This window comes from Canis aureus, chromosome 6 (genome assembly GCF_053574225.1).
Source record: "Canis aureus isolate CA01 chromosome 6, VMU_Caureus_v.1.0, whole genome shotgun sequence".
Lineage (NCBI taxonomy): Eukaryota > Metazoa > Chordata > Mammalia > Carnivora > Canidae > Canis > Canis aureus.
In genome coordinates, this window is record NC_135616.1 from 11,642,513 (window position 1) to 11,663,106 (window position 20,594).

The window sequence follows — 20,594 nt, forward strand, 5'->3', positions numbered from 1 at the left end:
TATCATAAAGGTAGGAGTCAGCATCTCCACCAGAGTTACACAAGTAGCTCATTTACTTTTACATAACCATATGAATTATTAAAAACAAGGAAAACTTGTATTTTTCACATTCCTCAACATGTTTATTTTTTTAGTTCTAAATATTTTCATCAGTAATTTAGTTCATGTTGACCTCAGCCAAGTTCAGGCATGTTCTTCTTCACAGATCCTCCTTCAGCATAAGGTGATCATCACTCCTATAATTAACTGTCTCTCTGCTGTCTAATGGGACTTACTTCCTAATGCTTCTGGAATGTGAAGAAAAGAAATACTCTCTAAAGGAAATAATAAATTTGCAAAGACAAAACTGCTGGATATATTGCACAAAGAGAACCAAGCATCCCCATTCCCCATCATACATAGATGAAATGTGGACATTTTCAGAAAGTTAGTGAGAACTAAATATGCACAAACACTCTCAATTTTCATGTTTTTGTTCTTCAGTTTTAGAGTAGATGTTTCCTGCTTCTACAGCTGTTGGGTGTGTCCCTCCTCCTGTTCCTGTGATCTAGACCTAAAAAAAGGCTTCTCAAAAAGGAAGAAAGAAGTTGAGTAGAGTCACAAGTACACACACACACACACACACACACACACACATTTTACAGGGTCCCGTGAACATTTTAGATTTTTATTTTTATGTTTTTAATTTTTTTTTTTACATTTTAGATTTTTAGATTCACAGCATCTCAACCCTTCCGATTTTAGAGAACAGTTTTGCTTTACATTACAAAACTAAATCTGTCCAACCCTGTTGCTTTTTTCAGAACAAAAGATGTTTATAGTAAATAGTGTATTGCCCCCAACTTTGCTTGCCTAAGAAAAAAAAACTGCTTACAACACAAAGCCAAATTCCTCAAGGTGTATTCTAGCTCAAAGCCAAGCACAACAGGAAGGGGAAGTACATAGTATATTACACTTAATATGATTTTGTTATTCTCTGACCTATGTGCCCAAATCTCCTCACAGAGTAGAGTATCTATGGAAGTGCAGGAAACTTCTGGGTATCTGAGGTAAGGCTCACCTTAGATCTTTCAAGAGCTACAACCCTACTGAGGCTTTTCCATGGCCTTCCACTCAGCCAAATTACTTTCCCCAACCAGGACCTTTAATCTATTTCGAGCCTGAGAAAGTACAGCACACTTTTGCTAACAGTCATATTGAGATAAACAATGTTTTCAACGGGACTTAGGCCAACAGAACAATGTTTCTAATGAAACACATCTAAGACTAAACTGCTATTGCAAGCATGGCTGACAACCCATCCCTTCTTAGAATTGACAAGCACAAGCACAAAACCTTTTCTATCTTACTGAGACATCCCATAACCAGTTAAATTAAGATATGTACATTGTTTGTACATGTATGTACATGTACATACCCAGGTATGACTTGGCAGCTTTTTCTTTGGTTGGTGGGCTATAGCTGGGTTTTGTTAGTTTTGGGTGACTTCTTCAACTTTCAGAGTGACTGTCCCATAGAGTTGGAGTCTCCATATTTTCCCTTTCCTTAGAAGCCACACTATCTCCCTCACTTGACGAAGCTCTGCATCTTCCCTTTCTTTGCCCCAGAATAGAGATTTCTTTAAGGAAAGACACCAGACTATGCTGTTCGCAGTTGCTAGTTACCCAATTACTCACGTTTCCTTCACCTGCAGATGGAAAGTATCCAACCCTGGGTTATATGGGATTTGCTGCCTTCAGTACCGACTGCTTGCCCATCACCTTCCTCCAGAGGCTTCCTGCTGGATGTGTGAGAGTCACTTCAGCATTTACCCCTCCTCCATGGCCAAATTAATTTCTGGCTTGATTTTTTAAAATTTTTTATTTATTTATGATAGTCACAGAGAGAGAGAGAGAGAGAGAGGCAGAGACACAGGCAGAGGGAGAAGCAGGCTCCATGCACCAGGAGTCCAATGTGGGATTCGATTCCGGGTCTCCAGGATCGTGCCCTGGGCCAAAGGCAGGTGCCAAACCACTGCGCCACCCAGGGATCCCTTTTTTTTTTTTTTTAATTTTTTCTGGCTTGATTTAACTCCACATCTTCTCTTGCTTGCTTGAGAATGGATAATTTCATGTAACCAGTTGTTCCACTTCTCCATATTTCTTTTCCAGGATGTGAGGCATGAAGGTGTAGGTATGAGCAGATCTGGAATTCCTTTTCCACAGTCCAAATAACTTGGTCTCCAAAAAACCGAGTCTCTCAAACAAACCTAATCTCATCTTCCCCAACCCAAAACTGTCAGATACCTAGGAAATCAGTTTTACAACCATTCCGTTTCTCTGTCAGCATATTAGTGGAATTTTGCATTGTCCATCTTTGTGAGCAAAGACCTAAAGGCCTTCTCTTACAAGCTTGGGCAACTAATTTGCAGAGAACAAATATTCTTTCCATTTCTGAGGCCTAAAGATAAGCAGGGAAATAATATTTCCTTGTAATTATACTGCTCTGGTTTGTGTCCTCATTTAGATACAATACCAAAGGATTTCCCTAAGGTAAGCTCATTTCTTTTCGTGAACAAACTAGCTTCCTCAGCACAGACATCTTTCTCCTTTCTCAGGAGCTGAAAAATCTTGCCAGTAGAAAGTCAGTCATTACCCCATCCTCTACCATGATGGAACTGTCACCTCCCTTTACAGGGAAACAACTCAGGGGCCTTCTCCATTTGTATCTTAACCCTGCAACTGTCTGGTGGGTGGAGTCTCCTGCTTCAGAACTCATATCTTCCTCTCCACTCAGAAATTGGGAGGTCTGGGGCAGCCGGTGGCTCAGCAGTTTAGCGCCACCTTCAGCCCAGGGCCTGATCCTGGAGACCCGGGATCAAGTTCCACATCCGGCTCCTTGCATGGAGCCTGCTTCTCCCTCTGCCTGTGTCTCTGCCTCTCTCTCTCTCTCTCTCTCTGTCTCGTGAATAAATAAACAAAATCTTAAAAAAAAAAAAATTGGGAGGTCTGTAAGGTGTGGCTATCTCACTATCACAACCCTCTTACAGATTGTTGGTGGAGCTTGTCCCTAATTACTCTGTTGCTTGACATTAGCCATTTATAATCCCCAATTTAACTGCATCTCCCCTGCCCCACCACACTGCAACCTTGCTAAGTATGCCACACCCTTGGCAACTTCATTGACCAATATTCCACCAATTTACAGTTCCTTTCTCTCTAGTTGTGTTATATTTTGCACAATTTCTCAGCTCCTCAGTGAATTGCCTAACTTCCTGGATACCTTGCTGCATTGCTTCACAAACTCCTGTGTCCTTCCAGTCCTTATTATTGATTTCCTCTGGGAAATCTCTCTTCCTCCTACTAAAGAGTTTAGTAGTGAGACTACACAGAGCAAAACCTAATGAATACCCATGAAAGTCAGCATGATATAATAGTTAAGAGTTGAGATTCTGAAGTCAAACTGCCTGAATTCAGTTTTGCCGTTCCTTAGAGAACATTACCATTTACTAACGACAACTTGATAAAATTACTTAGTCTATTTCTCAATTTATGATAGATGAAGTACATAAAAAATAATTAAATTCTGGAAACCTTAGTTAAATAGCTGATAAGATAGATCTGATTGATAACATATCCAATTAAATAACCTAAAAAGGGAATACATTTCTCTCTCATTTGCCCATGAATACTCACAAAAACTATTAAGCCACACACACAAAAAAACCCCTCAACAAAATCCAAAGAGTAAAGACAGTATTCTCTGATTACAAAACAATTTAACTAAAAATTTTTTTTAAAGATTTTATTTATTCATGAGAGACACAGAGAGGGAGAGAGGAAGAGAGGCAGAGACACAGGCAGTGGGAGAAGCAGGCTCCATGCAGGGAGCCCGATGTGGGACTCGATCCCGGGACTCCAGGATCATGCCCTAGGCCGAAGGCAGGTGCTAAACCACTAAGCCACCCAGGGATCCCTTAACTAAAAATTAATAAAAATCAGGGGGACAGAACTCCTTCTATGTGGAAATTTCAAACTATTTTTAACAATGCTTAGAGCAAAGAAGAGTCACTGACTGAAACTGTAGACAATGATAACACAACATATGAAGACTTGTGATGTCACTTGCTGCAGCCAGGCTGCACTCCATGTGCTCCTGTGTCTCAGCCTCCTGGATCTTCTGCTCCCAGCCCCCTGCAGATTGCAATGCAAGAAGAAACCACCACACTAGTCATTGAATGGGCTTGGAAATGAGTAAAGTTGGCTTTTCTGGGGGATGGTGACTACTAGATGTGTTCCATTTGTTGTCAGACACCCAACACCAGGGTGTCATGGTGGGCATGAACAGAAGGACAGCTACATGGGTGACAAGGCCCAGAACAATTGCTGCATCTTGACCATGAAGTACCACATGGAGCATAGCATCATCACCAACTGGGATGAATTGGGGAAGCTATGGCTCCACACCTTTTATAATGAGCTAATGAGCTACATGTGGTCCTAGAGGAGCACCTGGGACTGCTGACTGAGGCACTCGTGAACCTCAAGAACAACAGACAGAAAATGACTATGATCATACTTGAGACCTTCAATACCTGGGTCATGTACATGGCCATCTAGGCTGTGCTGCCCCTTTATGCCTCTGGTCACATCTCTGGTACTGTCATGGACCCTAAGGTTGGGGTCACACACAGGATGCCCATCTACTAGGGCTACACCCAGCCTTAATCTACCTGGGTCAGGCCCTGCTGGCTGGGACCTGGCTGACCACCTCATGAAGATCCTCACAGAACATGGCTATAGCTTTACCTCCACCACCAAGCAAAAACATCATGCATGACATCAAGGAGTCTACATTGTCACCATGGACTTGCAGCAAGAGATGGCCACCACTTTGTCCTCCTCCTACCAGAAGAATTATGAGCATGCAGGCAGCCAGGTGATTACATCAGCAATGAGTGGCTCTGTGTCCAGGGGAGCTCTTTTATTTATCCTTCCTGGGTATTGAGTCCTGCGAGACTATATCCATGAGACTACCTTCAACTCCATCATGTAGTGTGATCTTGAGATTTAGAAGGACCTGTTTGTCAACATGGTGGTTCTGGTGGGACTATCATGTACTCTGGCATTGCCAGTAAGATGCAGAAATAGATCACTGCCCTGGCTCACAGCATAATGAATGTCAAGGTCATCACTTCTCCTGAAAGTAAGTACTTAGCGTGGACTGAGGACACCATCCTGGGCTCACTGTCCACCTTCCATCAGATGTGGATCAGCAATCAGGAGAAGGACAAGTTGGGCCCCTTCATCATCCACTGCAGTTGTTTCTAAATGGGCTGGAAGAAGATTCACAGCATTTGCTGCATGAGATGATTCAGAAGTATATGTTTGCCTCACCTCCTGCTGGCCTCATGAAAGTGGAATAAGCCACTGGGTGGGTCAGTGGTTAAGCATCTGCCTTTGGCTCAGGTTGTGATCCCAGGGTCCTGGTATTCAGTCTCACATTGGGCTCCCTGCATGGAGCCTGCTTTTCCCTCTCCCTATGTCTCTGCTTCTCTCTCTGTGTCTCTCATGAATAAGTAAATAAAATCTCAAAAAAAAAATCCTTAGTACATGTGGCTTAGTCACTTTCTAATTAAAGTGAGAGAACATGTTTATGGAAGAGAAATCTATTGGCTTGGTGAGAATTTGCAAGACCATCCATTTCTTGATATGTGCAGAGTATTAATGTGTAAGAACTATACAGGATTTTTCCAGAGGCTGGCAAGAGTTCTTGGACCTTATTATTTCTGTCTTGTTAGTCTCACAGTGTTGGCAAAGTCCAAGACCTCTCACTTCATTTCCTTTCTTACCTGATATTTTTCTGCTAGAACATGGTGGGTCATTACTTACCTTAAATTAGAAAAGGATTTACCTTTACACCTGTAGATTTATTCATCCTTTTAATTTATGTAAAGTTTTGTACACAGTTCTCAATTCTCTAAGAGATGACAACAAAATGGAGTTAAGATGACAGAGGAATAGGAGACCCTAAATTTGTCTGGTCCCTCAAATACAGGTAGATAGGTGTCAAATCACTCTGAACATCTGCAAAATCAATCAGAGATCTGAGAAAAGAAATCTTGCAACTCTACAGTAGAAAAGTGACCACTTTTTGGAATATAGGAGATGCAGAGACTTGAGTCCAGGGTGATACATTGGAGGATATGGCGGAGAGGAGGGAGCTGGCTTAAGGAGGCTATCACACAGTATTATAAGCAATGGGGCACAAAAACAGAACTTTTAGAAGTCTGCTACAGTGGGGTACATCGCTGGCTTAATGATACTCAGGTGGTAAAGTGGGGCAGAAACCCAGATGGGACAGCATGGTCTTAGGATCCCCAGGGTCACAAGAAGGACAAGGATGCCTGAATGCGGCAGAGTTCCCAAGCACAAGAATGGTGAAGTCGGCTGAAAACAGTGAGTCTAGGTGCTGACTTTTTGCTTGGTGTTGCCATAAACTGCAAACCACTGCATGGTAGTGCAACTGCTTTCCTGGCAGGGGTCTAGCAGAAGGCAGAAGCATGGCAAGAAGCCCCAACCTCCCTCTGGAGGAATAGTACAGTTTATGCTGCAGGAGTCCATAAAATTTGGAGTTTTGAAACTCAATCACATGCCTGAGATAAAAAATGCTGTCACAGACTGGGTGAATATAGAGTTCTCACAGAAACCAGGGAGACAAGAGTGATGGACTACTTTTCTGTGAGGGCCCATTGAAGAGTGAGGGGTATGTACTTTCAGCTCCAGGCTAGAGAGTGGGGCACCACCACACTCACTCCACCCATTGGTGCTGAAAGACTTCAGAGAGCAAAACACACCACGTAGTAGAATCCGGAGCCACTTACACTGGGTCTTGTCTCCCTGTACACTGGAGGTGCATTTCCACTAGGGCAAGTGCACCTGAGAATCAGTGCAACAGCCACTCCCCCAGAAGACCAGCAGGAACAACTGGCTCACACCAAGTTTACTGATCATACAGGGCTGCAAAGCTTTAGCTCTTGGGGAAAACAGTATATAGCATTCTTTTTTTCTTTTTTTTAATTCTTTAGTCTTTCAGTATTGTTTTTTCAGTTATTTTATTATTTTTTCAATTCTTTTTTAATTTTTATTTTTATATATACATTATATATATAGTTATTTGTTTCCTTTCATTGTATTATATATATATATATATATATATATATATATATATATATATATATATAAATTTTTCTTTCACTCTTATTTTGGGATCTAGTTTCTTATAACAAGGAAACCAAAACACACCCAGAGTCAATTTTTTTTATATTGTTGTATTTCTAGTTTTTTTTCTTATTTTGTTTTGTTTTAATTTTTTCTGTTATTTTTCCTGCTGTAGTTGTTGTTATTATTATTTTTTCTCTTTTTTCCTTCTATTATTTTGTGGACAAAATGGAGGCACGGAGAACTCCCCTCAAACTCAGTAAAAACAGGTAAACACTTCAATAAAAAATAGTGAGGCTTGCAAATTTCAAAGATAAAGAGAAAATCCTGAATGCATCTTAGGACAAGAGATCCTAAACCTAAAAGGGTAGAAACATAGGCTGGCAGCAGACAAAGACCTGGCATTCCAGAAAGGAGTGGCATGATACACTCAACATGCTAAATTAGAAAGATATGTAGCCAAGAATACTTTATCCAGCAAGGATGTCATTTGGAATAGAAGAAGAGATAAAGAATTTCCAGAGCAAAAACAACTAAGGGATTTGTGAACCAGCCCTTTGAGAAATTTTAAAGGAGATCCTTTGAATGGACAGAGAGCCCCAAAGTAAAAAAGACCAGAAAGAAACTGAGACAATCTACCCAAACAGTGAGTTTACAGGTAATACAATGGCACTAAATTCATATCTTTCAATAATTGCTCTGAATGTAAATAGACTAACTGCTCCAATCAAAAGACGTAGACCCATTGATATGCTGCTTACTAGAGATTCATTTTAGACCCAAAGACACCTCCATATTGAAAGTGAGGCAGTGGAGAACCATTTATCATTCAATGGACATCAAAAGAAAGCTGGAATGGCCATCCTTATATCAGACAAACTTAGATTTTAAACCGAAGGCTGTAATAAGAGATGAAGATGGGCACTATCTCATAATAAAAGGATCTAAACAACAAGAAGATCTAACAATTGTAAATATATCCTTAACTTGGGAGCAGCCAAATATATAAACCAATTAGCAGCAAATTTAAAGAAACCCATTGACAATAATACAATAATAGGGGACTTTAACACTCCACTCATAGCAATGGACAGATTATGTAAGTAGAAGATAACAAGGAAACAAGGGCCTTGAATGACACACTGGACCAGGTGAATATATATATATATATCCAGAACAGTTCATTCTAAAGCAGCATAACACACATTCTTTTCAAGTTCACATGGAACATTCTCCAGAATAGATCACATGAGGGGTCACAAATCAGGTCTCAACTGGTCAAAAAAGATTAAGATTATACCATGTATATTTTCAGATCACAGTGCTTTAAAACTTGAAGTCAATTACAAGAAAAAAATTGGAAGGACCACGTATACATGGAGGTTAAAGAGCATCCTACTAAAGAATGAATGGTTCAACCAGGAAATTAAAGAAGAATTAAAAAATACATGAAAGCAAATGAAAATGAAAACATGACAGTTCAGAACCTTTGGCATTCAGCAAAGCTGGTCCTAAGAGGGAATTATATTGCAATACAGACATACCTCAAGAAGCAATAAAGTCTCAAATACACAACTAACCTTACACCTAAATGAGCTAGAAAAAGAAAGAAAATAAAGCCTAAGCCAGCAGAAGGAGGGAAATAATATAGATCAGAGTAGAAATCAATAATATAGAAATAAAACTCCAGTAGAACAGATCAAAGAAACTAGGAGCTGGTTCTTTGAAATAATTGATAAGATCAGAAAACCCCTAGCCAGACTTAACAAAAAAAAGAGAGAGAGAGAGAAAGGACCAAAATAAATAAAATTATGAATGAAAGAGGAAAAATCATAAGCAATACCAAAGAAGTACAATAATTATAAGAGAATATTATGAAAAATTATATGCCAACACATTAGGCAATCTGGAAGAAATGGATGCATTCCCAGAAACATATAAACTACCAAAACTGAAGCAGGAAGAAATAGAAAACCTGAACAGACCCATTACCAGTAAAGAAATTGAATCAGTAATAAAAAAATCTCCCAACAGACAAGTGTCTAGGGTCAGATAGCCTCCCAGGGGAATTCTACCAAACATTTAATGAAGAAGTAATATCTATTCTTCTGAATCTGTTTTAAAATATAGAAATGGAAGGTAAACTTCCAAACTCATTCTATGAGGCCAACATTACCTTGATCCCAAAATCAAACAAAGATCCCATCAAAAAGGCGAATTACACACAATATCCCTGATGAACATGGATGCAAAAATTCTCACCAAGATTATTCACCAAGACCAAGTGGGATTTATTCCTGAGCTTTAAGGATGGTTCAACACACACAAATCAATCAGTGATATACTGCATTAATAAAAGAAAGGACAAGAACCATATGATCTTCTCAATAGAAGCAGAAAAAGCATTTGAAAAAACACAGCATCCTTTCTTGATAAAAACTCTCTGCCACGTAGGGACAGAGGGAGCATACCTCAATATCATAAAAGTCATACACAAAAACCACACAGCAAATGTCATTCTCAATGGGGAAAAACTGAGAGCTTTTCCCTTAAGGTGAGGAACATGACAGAGATGTCCACTATTGTCACTGCTGCTCAACATAGTACTGGAAGTCCTAGCCTCGGCAATCAGGCAACAAAAAGAAATAAAAGGCATCCAAATCAGCAAAGGAGTCAAACTCTCACTCTTCACAGATGACATGATAGTTTATGTAGAAAACCCAATGATTCTACCCTAAAATTGCTAGAATTCATACAGGAATTCAGCTAAGTCGCAGGATATAAAATCAATGTACAGTAGTCAGTTGCATTTCTATACACTAACAATGAGGCAGAAGAAACAGAGATCAAGAAATTGATCTCATTTACAATAGCACCAAAAACCATTAGATACCTAGGAATAAACCTAACCTAAGAGGTAAAGGATCTGTATTCTGGAAACTCTACAACACTTATGAAAGAAATTAAGGAAGACAAAAAGATACGTGAAAACATTCCATGCTCATGGATTGCAAGAACGAATATTGTTAAAATGTCTATGCTACCCAAAGTGATCTACACATTCAATAAAATTCCTATCAAAATACCATAAACATTTTTCAGAGTTGGAACAAAGAATCTTAAAATTTGTATGGAGGTATAAAAGACCCTTTATAGCCAAAGTAATGTTGAAAAGAAAATCAAAGCTGGAGGCATCACAGTTTTGGATTTCAAGCTGTATTACAAAGCTTAAATCATCTAGGCAGTATGTCACTGGCACAAAAACAGACACATAGATCAATAGAACAGAATAGAGAATCCAGAAATGGACCCACAAGTCTATGGTCAAGTAATCTTTGACAAAGCAGGAAGGAATATCCAATGGAAAAAAGATAGTCTCATCAACAAATGGTGTTGGGAAAATTGGACAGCCACATGTAGAAGAATGAAACTGGGCAACTTTCTTATACCACACATAGAAATAAACTCAAAATGGATGAAAGACCTAGATGTGAGATAGGAATTCATCAAAATCCTAGAGGAGAACATAGACAGCAACCTCTTTGACCTCAGCCACAGTAAGTTTTTGCTAGACATGTCTCCAAAGCTAAGAGAAACATAAGCAAAAATGAACTATTGAGACCTCATCAAGGTAAAAAGCTTTTGTGCAGCAAAGGAAACAGTCAACAAAACTAAAAGGCAACCTATGGAATGAGAGCATATATTTGCAAATGTCTTATCAATAAAGGGTTAGTATCCAAAATCCATAAAGAACTTATTAAACTCAACACCCTAAAACAAAAAAATCCATCAAGAAATGGGTGAAAGACATGAACAGATATTTCTCCAAAGAAGGCATACCAATGGCCAAGAGACACATGAAAAAATGCTCAACATCATTTGTCATCAAGGAAATACAAATCAAAATCACAATGAGATCCACCTCACACCAGTCAGAATGGCTAAAATTAACAACTCAGAAAACAATAGATGTTGGTGAGGATGTAGAGAAAGGAGAACCCTCTTGTACTGTTAGTGGGAGTGCAAACTGGTGCAGGCACTCTGGAAAACAGTGTGGAGGTTCCTCAAAAAGTTAAAAATGGAGCTATCCTACAACCCAACAATTATACTACTAGGTATTTATCTGAATGATACAAACATGCACCCCATGCTTATAAAAGCATTGTCTACAATAGCCAAACTATGGAAAGAGCCCAGATGTCCATCAATGGAAAAATGGATAAAGAAAATGGGATTGATACACACACACACACACACACACACACACACTGTAATATTACTCACCATTAAAAAGAATGAAATCTTGCCATTTGCAATGACATGGATGGAACTAGAGGGTATTATGCTAAGTGAAATAAGTCAGTCAGAGAAAAATACCACATGATTTCACTCATGTGTAGAATTTAGGAAACAACAGATGAACATAGAGGAAGGGAAGGAAAAATGAAAACAAGATGAGAATATAGAAGGAGGAAAACCATAAGAGAAGCTGACTTCTAGGAAACAAACAGGGTTGCTAGAGTAGAGGTGAAGAGGGGATGGGGTAATTATGTGATGGGCATTGAAGAGGGCACTTGGTGCAATGAGCACTGGGTGTTATATGCAACTAATGGATCACTAAATTCTACCCCTGAAACTAATAATGGAGTATATGTTAACTAAATTGAATTTAAGCTTAAAAAAAAAAAAAACAGAAATGACAACAAATTTTGTTTTTCTACTGTCAGGTGAGAACATTACGAACCAGCAACGTGTCATTAAGTAAGAAAAATAAAGTGCTGTAGTAAACCAGAAAAAAACAAAACAAGCAAAAAAATCCCGCTGAAAACCTGTGGAATACTATTAAAGTAGAACCCAGAGGAAAATTCATAATTTTAAATATCTACACTAACAAAAAATGGGGTGCTAGGTGTCTCAGCAGTTGAGCATCTGCCTCCAGCTCAGGGCATGATCCCGGAGTCCTGGGATCAAGTCCTACGTCAGGGTCCCCTCAGGGAGCCTGCTTCTCCCTCTGCCTATGTCTCTGCCTCTCTCTCTGTGTCTCTCATAAATAAATAAATAAATAAATAAATAAATAAATAAATAAAATCTTAAAAAAAAAGAATTAAGATTAATTAAGAATCTTGGGACACCTGGGTGGCTAAGTTGGTTAAGCAGCTGACCCTTGGTTTCAGCTCAGGTGGTGATCTCAGGGTCATGGGCTATATCCAAGTGGGGCTCTGTGCTCAGAAAGGAGTGTGCTCGGTGTTCTCTCCAACTCCTTCTGACCTTCACCTCTACCCGTCCCCACTCATATGTGTTCTCTCTTAAAAAAAAATACAAGGTAAATTAAAAATCATATTCAAAAAATTAGGGAGAAAATTAAAAAAAACAAAATAAGTGGAAGGAAAGCAGGAGTTACTTAGGAAGAACTCAAAAGTTATAAGCTAGAGGACAGAAAGACAAAAGTATTAAGTTAAAGAAAAAACTTAATTCAATAAAAAAAAACATCAGCTATTTGATTCTAGGAAAAAAAAGTAGTGGTGCCTGGGTGTCTTGGTAGGTTAAGAATATGCCTTCAGCTTAAGTCATGATCTCAGGGTCCTAGGGTTGAGCCCCACTGTCAAGCTCCCTGCTCAGTGGAGAGTCTGCTTTTCCTTTTCCCTCTCCCCCTCCCTGCTCCTACTCTCTCTCAAATAAATAAATAAAATCTTTAAAAAAAGGAGAGCAAATACACAAAAATGTAATATAGGAAAAAATAACCATAAAAACAGAAAATAAAAAGAATTGCAATGGATTAATTACTTTGTTCAATTTTGTGTAAATCAATTTCAAAAACTGAATTAAATTTTAAAAAGTGAAAAAAAATTTAAAGAGTGTCTAAGATAATATAGCTTACCAAAACTATAGAAGAGATTAAAGACAATGACTTAAAATTGACTTTTGTAGAAGAAACAGGTAAAGTGGTCAAAGAGCTATACCCACAAAAAGCAGCATACCAGATGGAGAAGTCTACTTTAAAAGCATACAATTCTAATAGTTTTATATTATTTCTTTTATTTATATTTATTATTTATTTATTTTCAGAGAAATTTTTTACAAAGAAGGAAAATATTGAACTTCTTTCTCTTATTTATTTATTTTTTATTTATTTATGATAGTCACACACAGAGAGAGAGAGAGGCAGAGACATAGGCAGAGGGAGAAGCAGGCTCCATGCACCGGGAGCCCGACGTGGGATTCAATCCCGGGTCTCCGGGATCGCGCCCTGGGCCAAAGGCAGGGGCTAAACCACTGTGCCACCCAGGGATCCCTTGAACTTCTTTCTTTGATCTGAATATAACATTGATAACAAAACCTGACAAAAATTTAAAAATATTTATCAGACCATCAATATCACTTATGAATATCAATGTAAATATAAAATCTTAAATAAAATATTAACAAACAGAATCAAGCACAGAAAGAAACAAAGAAAAAAAAGAAAGAAGAAAGAAAGAAAGAAAGAAAGAAAGAAAGAAAGAAAGAAAGAAAAGAAAGAAAGAAGAAAGAAAGAAAAAGAAAGATCACGACCAAAACCAAGTAAAGATACTTATATGTTAGTAAAATAATCATATGAAACTATTTTGAGGAAAGTAATATATTCAATATTACGGATGCTTGAAAGTAATTTGATAAAATTCAACACCATTACTAAAAAATGCTTAATATAATAAGAAAAAAATTAGTACATCCTTGACATGACATATCTAATTCAGCACAAAAGTGTAAGGATTAATGGACAGGCAACTGAAGCACCTCCACTAAGATTAAAAGTGAGACAAGGATGGCCATTCTTACAAATACTCAATATTATATTTGCCTTACTGGCCAATGAAATTAGACAAAAGAAGGAAATTTGAGCTATAATAATTGGGAAGGTGTAGATAAAACTGTTACTGTTTGCAGAAAGTATGACGACCTAAGAGACTCAACAACAACAAAACTATTGAATAATAAGATCCACAAATTAGTGACAATAAAAATATATGGAAATCAGTATCCTTCATTTATTCAGGTCACAGCCAGATAGAAAACATAGTGGAAGAAATGACTCATTTATAATAGCAACAAAAAAGATAAAAACCAGGAAAAAACGTAATGTTTCATGAAGAAAAATTTTAAAACACAATGGAAGTCTTCAACAAATAGAAAAATATAACCTGCTTTTTTTGGTCGTATCATAAAAAATATCCCTAATTTATTTTCTAATTTGTGTTAGTCCTAGTCCTTCCAGAAGCAGAAGCCAAAATGGGATTAAATGTGCAAGACTTCTATTAAGGTCAAAGGCTATGGGAAAGGAAAGAGGGAGGGAGTCAGGGAAGGCTGGGAGAAGGGTCAGACTCCGAGCAATGAAGGGGGGAGGAGAAAAGGTTGGGTGGAAGCCTCCCTTCCTGCTGGGCAATCTGAGGGAGATTTGGAAAAGCTGTCAGCGGGTTCTTGATAAGTTCTGTTAAACACATCCTCATAGCCGCTACAGCTCAGCTAGTGTGCCACACACATGTACTTCCTCGCACAATTTTGTAAAGGCATCTCTAGCTCCTCTTGCTGAGCAGAGGCATTTGTCCTTCCCATGATCGTGGCTCCTTTTCTCTCCTCTGTCTCTCAACCACAGGATGTCCAAAGTGACCTGGTGGCAACTGTAACCAATACTTTAACAGGACTCTTGCTGTGTCCCCTGGCAAAACACGTGTTCACTATGGAAGCAAGACCTCCAACATTGCAGAGTTTTGGAGATGAGAAGCAGGAAATCCCCAGTAGATCACCGGGAAGAATCCTGAGTGAAACAACACTTATTTTACCCTTTCATTCCCATCCTGTGTTGCCTTTCTGTTGGCGACACAGACCCATACAGAGTTGATTTAATAAATACGCTATGTCCTGAAGGATGGGGCCCAATCTGTTCAGAGTGTTTCCTCTAGGCTATTTCAGTTGCATGTTTAGAAGGCTGTTCTAGCAATCTGGAAGTCCTCTGGATAGTCTAGTACGTGATATGATCAGTGAATCCCATGGTTATGGGTTCACTCCTATATTTCTTTCGTTATTAAGATGTTATTTGTATGGAATTTCAGCCTGTATTCCAAGTATTCCCTAAGCCCCAGAGAGTGGTGTCGGTTGAGGCTCTATGGGCAGGAAAGGCAAAGTCTCATCTAGAATAGCTATCTATCTTTCTGAGGATGAAGTGGTGCTTCCATGATGGATAGGGGCCACTCAGTGGTCAATTTGCCACCCAGTGGTCACTTGGTCTCCTCCAAGGATAGTGCAGTGTTAGGGGCCTTATGTTGGTCTCTGCTGCTAACAAGATGGACATTCAGAGGTAACGGTAACTAGATCAGCCTTGGTAGGTGGGACTCCTTGGTGTTGGAACTACACAGAGCTTCCATCTCTGACACGATGGCTATTCCTTTCAGGTACCCATCACATCAGTGCTAACTTCAGCTGGCTGAGGGATTTGACAGTGCCTCTTCTGTAGTAGATGTTTTCCAGTGATTAGTAACATGCACAAAAGTCTTCATGCTCTGTGCCCACTTTGCATATGCTCAGCCCCTGGTTTTACCCCAGATAACTTTGTCACCTGTCTTTTAAGCCATTGCTGCTAATTTTGAATCTATATGTACTCTCATCTTGGGCCACTTCTCCTTCCACACAAAGTGGATGTCCAGAGGCTCTGCTCACAGTTCAGTTCTGCCCACTAGGAAGATTTTCCTTTGTCACAGTCTTCCAAGACTACTTTTGAATGTGGCTACAGTGTACCTGCTATTTTCCCTTTGGACCCTGTATATGAGCTGACTCATCTATAAACCCAGGCTGGGATTTTTCCCCTCTATTTTCAGTTGGTTGTATGGGACCCTCTTTGTCTCTAGGTGGAAGCTGGTGAAGGAACACTGGTGCAATTGTGCTGGGTCACATAAAAGTCTGAACTGCTTGCTTGGAATCTCCTCCTAGTCCTGCTCAGATTGATCCTAGTTATCCTATTTTCATCTTATGATGGACTGCTCTTGGGCTTGTCTGATTTTATGGCTTTGTGGGTCACAGTAGGATGTTTCAAAGGAACAGACACTTAATGTCCCATGGTCAAGCATTTGGTCTCTACCCTTATACATGTCAAGAGCTCTTTCTCAAAGAGTATGCACTTCTCTACATGATGACATGAATGATTCTAGAACCATAGAGGTCTGCCACTTAAATCGCTTACTGGAGCCTACAACAAGCTCCATGGTATACATTTTCCTACCACTGACACCCTTAATACTAGAGTCTACGGGATTATATGCTTCAAGAAGCAAGGCTGATTGTACCATGGCCTGGACTTGCTGTTTGTGGCCCCATTCAAGCCTTTCGGGTCACCCAATATATGAATTGGGATAATATTCCTGGGCATGGAATATGTTGTTTCCAGAACTCAAAGAGGTCTACTATGCACTGTATTTCTTTCATGTGTTAGGGAATGCAAGATGTAGCAATTTGTCCTTAACTTTGGAAGTGATATCTTAGCATGCCCCTAAAAACTTGGACCCCTAAAAACTTTTTAGAGGTCCCTGAGTCTTTTTAGGGGTTATCTCCAATTGTTTGGAGCATATCATCAGCATCCTAGTCAGCTTATAGTCATCCTGTCTAATCAGGATATCATTGATGTAAATGATCAATATGTTGTCCAGGGGGTCCCAATATATCATGATAGAAGGCAGGAGAGTTAAGATAGCCTGTGACAACACTGTGAAGATCTATTAATGAATATCGGTGTCCATCTTACAACAATGCAAACTGCTCTGATGCTCTGATCTTCTTTTCTAATTGGCATGGGAAAGAATGTAGTCACTGAGTCAATGGATGCATACCATATAACGGAGGCCTTATTAATGTGCTTTACCAGTGATACCACCTCTGGTATAGGAGATGGGAAAAGGTCTACCAACTAGATTAAGTCTTTGGGAGTTCCTAGTCATTCTCCAGAGGCCATCCTGTTTCTGAGAGAGCCAGACTGGTGAATTAAATGGAGATATGATAGTGAATCCTTCACCACCTCTGAATCCTACAGGTCTTTAATCATGGCATTACTGTCTGCCATCCTCCCTGGTATATTATTTTTTACTATCTTGGCTGAGCTGGTAGTTTCAGCAGTTTCCATATAGCTTTCCTCAGTATTACAGCTTTTATGCTGTAACCAGGGACCCATTGTGGGGTATACTCCAAATCTCAAATATATCACAAATATATCAATTTCAATTATGTACTTGGGGGTTGAGGAAATGACCTGTGGATGGGGCAATTGACCCAATGGATAAATGACAAGCCTGTTCTTAGGACTCCAGTAATTAGTCTTTGTAGGTCCTACTCTCTATTTCAAAAAAAAAAAAAAAAAAAAAATTAGTCTTTGTAGGTCCTACTCTCATAGAGTGGTCATTTGTGGTGGTGCTTATGGTTAATGTCAACTCAGATCTTATGTCAAATAGTCCTAAAACAGTCTGGTTAGTCTTAGTTTCACATGGTACAATCACTCATGTAAATGGGTGTGGGTCTTTTGGGGGGAAGGACTGGAGGAATCAACTCCATACACACTTATCATGATGTTGCTAGGTCCTTTCTTCTAGAGACTCAGCTACCTCTTCAGTCAATGGTATTCAGATCTGAAAATGGCCCAGATCTGGGAATTGAGCAAGGGGTTATGACTTTTTATAGAGATGCCCATCCCTTAGGGCCCTGCTCTAGTATTCTTGCTTTTTCTTATAGAGTTAAAAATCACACTTGCTCAATTTCCCTGTTAACCTAAAACTACTCTAAAAAAATAGCCTATCAATTAAAAAAAAAAGATTACCTGTTCCTTGTTGGATCATATTTCTTTGGATCGTATCATCACAGAAGGTAGGAGAGTTAACACAATTCTGTCCTTCTCTTTTGCCCCTAGGGATACCATCTCTATTAACCACCTCTATAACTTCTTCAGATTAAGCCCCTTCAACCACTTTTCTGACCTTGTTCATCAGCATGGGCAGCCTCCTGGCCTTTGTTACTTCAGAGACCCATGATCTCCATGAATATTCATGAGCTTAGCTCCATGCCTGCTTCTTCCTCTATCAACCCAGTCTGTAGAAGAGCCACCACTGAACTTCTACTGATACTGCTGCCTTTCTCACCAGGACATTTCCTGTGGCCTTCATGCATGGGTTGTCCTTAAGGTCCTCCTGTGAAACACTGGGAGCTCTTCTGGCTTTACATTGTGTATTACAGCATTCTCATTTGCCTCAGCCTTTCTATTTCTTCCTCTACTCACTGCAAGAGCATCCCAGGCATTTCCACTTGGCAGTATTAGCCTTCATCTTATCCACCCTCCTAAGAGCCACCTCACCAGTGAGTTTACTGCATCTACTATAGTCCTTTCCAGGGTGTTAAATTCCATATTCTGAAAAAGTGTGCCTAAGCCAATGAATTCTTGCATATTGAACCTATGTATCAAGAACCCGTGTGGGTTTGGACTGGAACTGGAGATACTGACATGAACTCATGGTTTGTAATATATTGATACATATAGAAATATGTTGGTATGTGTATGCATATGAATACTAAATTTTTTGCTCTGTCCTTGGGGAAGGCCTGGAAGCATTGGCACCGTAGGAGCAATGAACACATACAGTGCTAAGGTTTGGTTTCCAAATATTATCCATTAATAGGGACCAGTCATTCTTAGAGAACTGGCTGATTCCGGGGATTGAGCGGAGAAAGTAAGTGCAAATTAATATCATGAGACAGAACCACATCCCCTTAGGATGACTAAAATTAAAAAGACTGACCATACCACATGTGGGTAAGGATGTGGAGCAACTGGAAGTCTCATACACTGCAGGTAGAAACATGGTACCATCATTTTAGAAAACATTTTCTAAATTTCGTAAAAGTCAAATGTGCACCTACCCTGTATGAACTAGCCTGTCCAATCCTAGGTATTTACCCACGAGAAATGAAAGCATATGACCATACAAACACTTGTACATGAATGTTCCGTTCACAACTTTATTTGTAAGGCAAAAACCGTAAAGAATATACATGTCCATCAACAGGTGACTGGATAAACTCAATATATTCATATAATGAACACTAGTCAGCAAAAAGGAATGAACTGATATCCAGTGCAATGTGGACCTCAAAATAATCTTGGATCTCAAAATATTCTGAAAGAAACCATACAAAGTGTACATACTATTCTACTAATCTGTAATAACAGAAATATCAGTACTTGCCTGGGGATAGGTGTGAGCAAGTGTTAGGGGCAGGAGACAAGATTGCAAAAGGCCACAAGGAAACTTTTAGTAGTGATGGATAGATTCATTAGTTTGATTGTGATGATTTTGTAGGTGTAGATGGATGTCAAAACTTATGAAAAATTCAAATCATACTGCTGTTTCCATACCACACTTTGAAGGGCAAAACTCTTGAGTTGACTTTGTCAATAACAGATGTGTCATTTGAGTGACAATACATACAAATGGCTGGTACCATACTGGAGAGCGCAGATAAAATATTTTCATCATTTAAGAAAGTTCTGTTGGATGTTATTAGTCAAGATTCTTGAATACATTGGTAACTATTAATCTTGTCCTATCTATTCTCTCCCAACCATGACCTGTTTTTGTTTATCCCACTCTCTCAGGCTGCATGCTGTCCTTTCATAGAGCTTTGGTGGGATTCCATTTTGGGTTCTTTTATTGCTTACATTTTATCATGTTCTTCATTCTGACTTGAATTAGAGTTGTAATAAAGTTTGAATAGAAAATTCAGCTAGGGGCCGATGTCAATTGAATGTGAGGAGCTTCCTAACAATTTAGACCTAATAATCTTACATTCTAACATGACTTCCTCACCATCCAGAACATTCATGTCTCATAGCTCCTGTGGTTGGCTGTATGTAGTCAGGATTGTGTACTGTTACAATGAAGTTCCTGTGCGGCGTCTACCACACAACAAAGAAGTGTGACCAGAGGTAAATCAGAACTTCTCTAGAAATAGATTTTCATCTCTTAAATGAGGGGATTGAACTATGTTATTATTTCTTCTGATTACCAGATTCCATATTCTTCTGCTCATTTTAGAGTAATGGTGGCATGAAGCCAGAAGGAAATTTAGCTTCTTGGCTCTGAATAAGGAATGAGTTGGCCTACGTTTTTTAAAGAGGCCCAACCCTATACAGCTTACACCAGGGAATGGCAAACTTTGTATAAGGGGCCAGACAGTACACATTTCTGGCTCCATGGGCCATATAGTCTCTGTCACGTATAATCAACATTGCCACTGTAGTATGAAAGCAGTCACAGACAATGTATCAGTGAATGGGAGTCACTGCACTTGGCCCACGGTTGGCTAATTCCTGGTTTAGATCAAATT

At 39.2% G+C, this 20,594-nt stretch overlaps 1 pseudogene; it reads left to right on the forward strand.

The window, feature by feature from the left end:
- The first annotated feature begins 4,741 nt into the window (after window positions 1-4,741).
- On the forward strand, window positions 4,742-5,365 carry LOC144315115 (actin, cytoplasmic 1-like; annotated as a pseudogene).
- The last annotated feature ends 15,229 nt before the right edge of the window (window positions 5,366-20,594 follow it).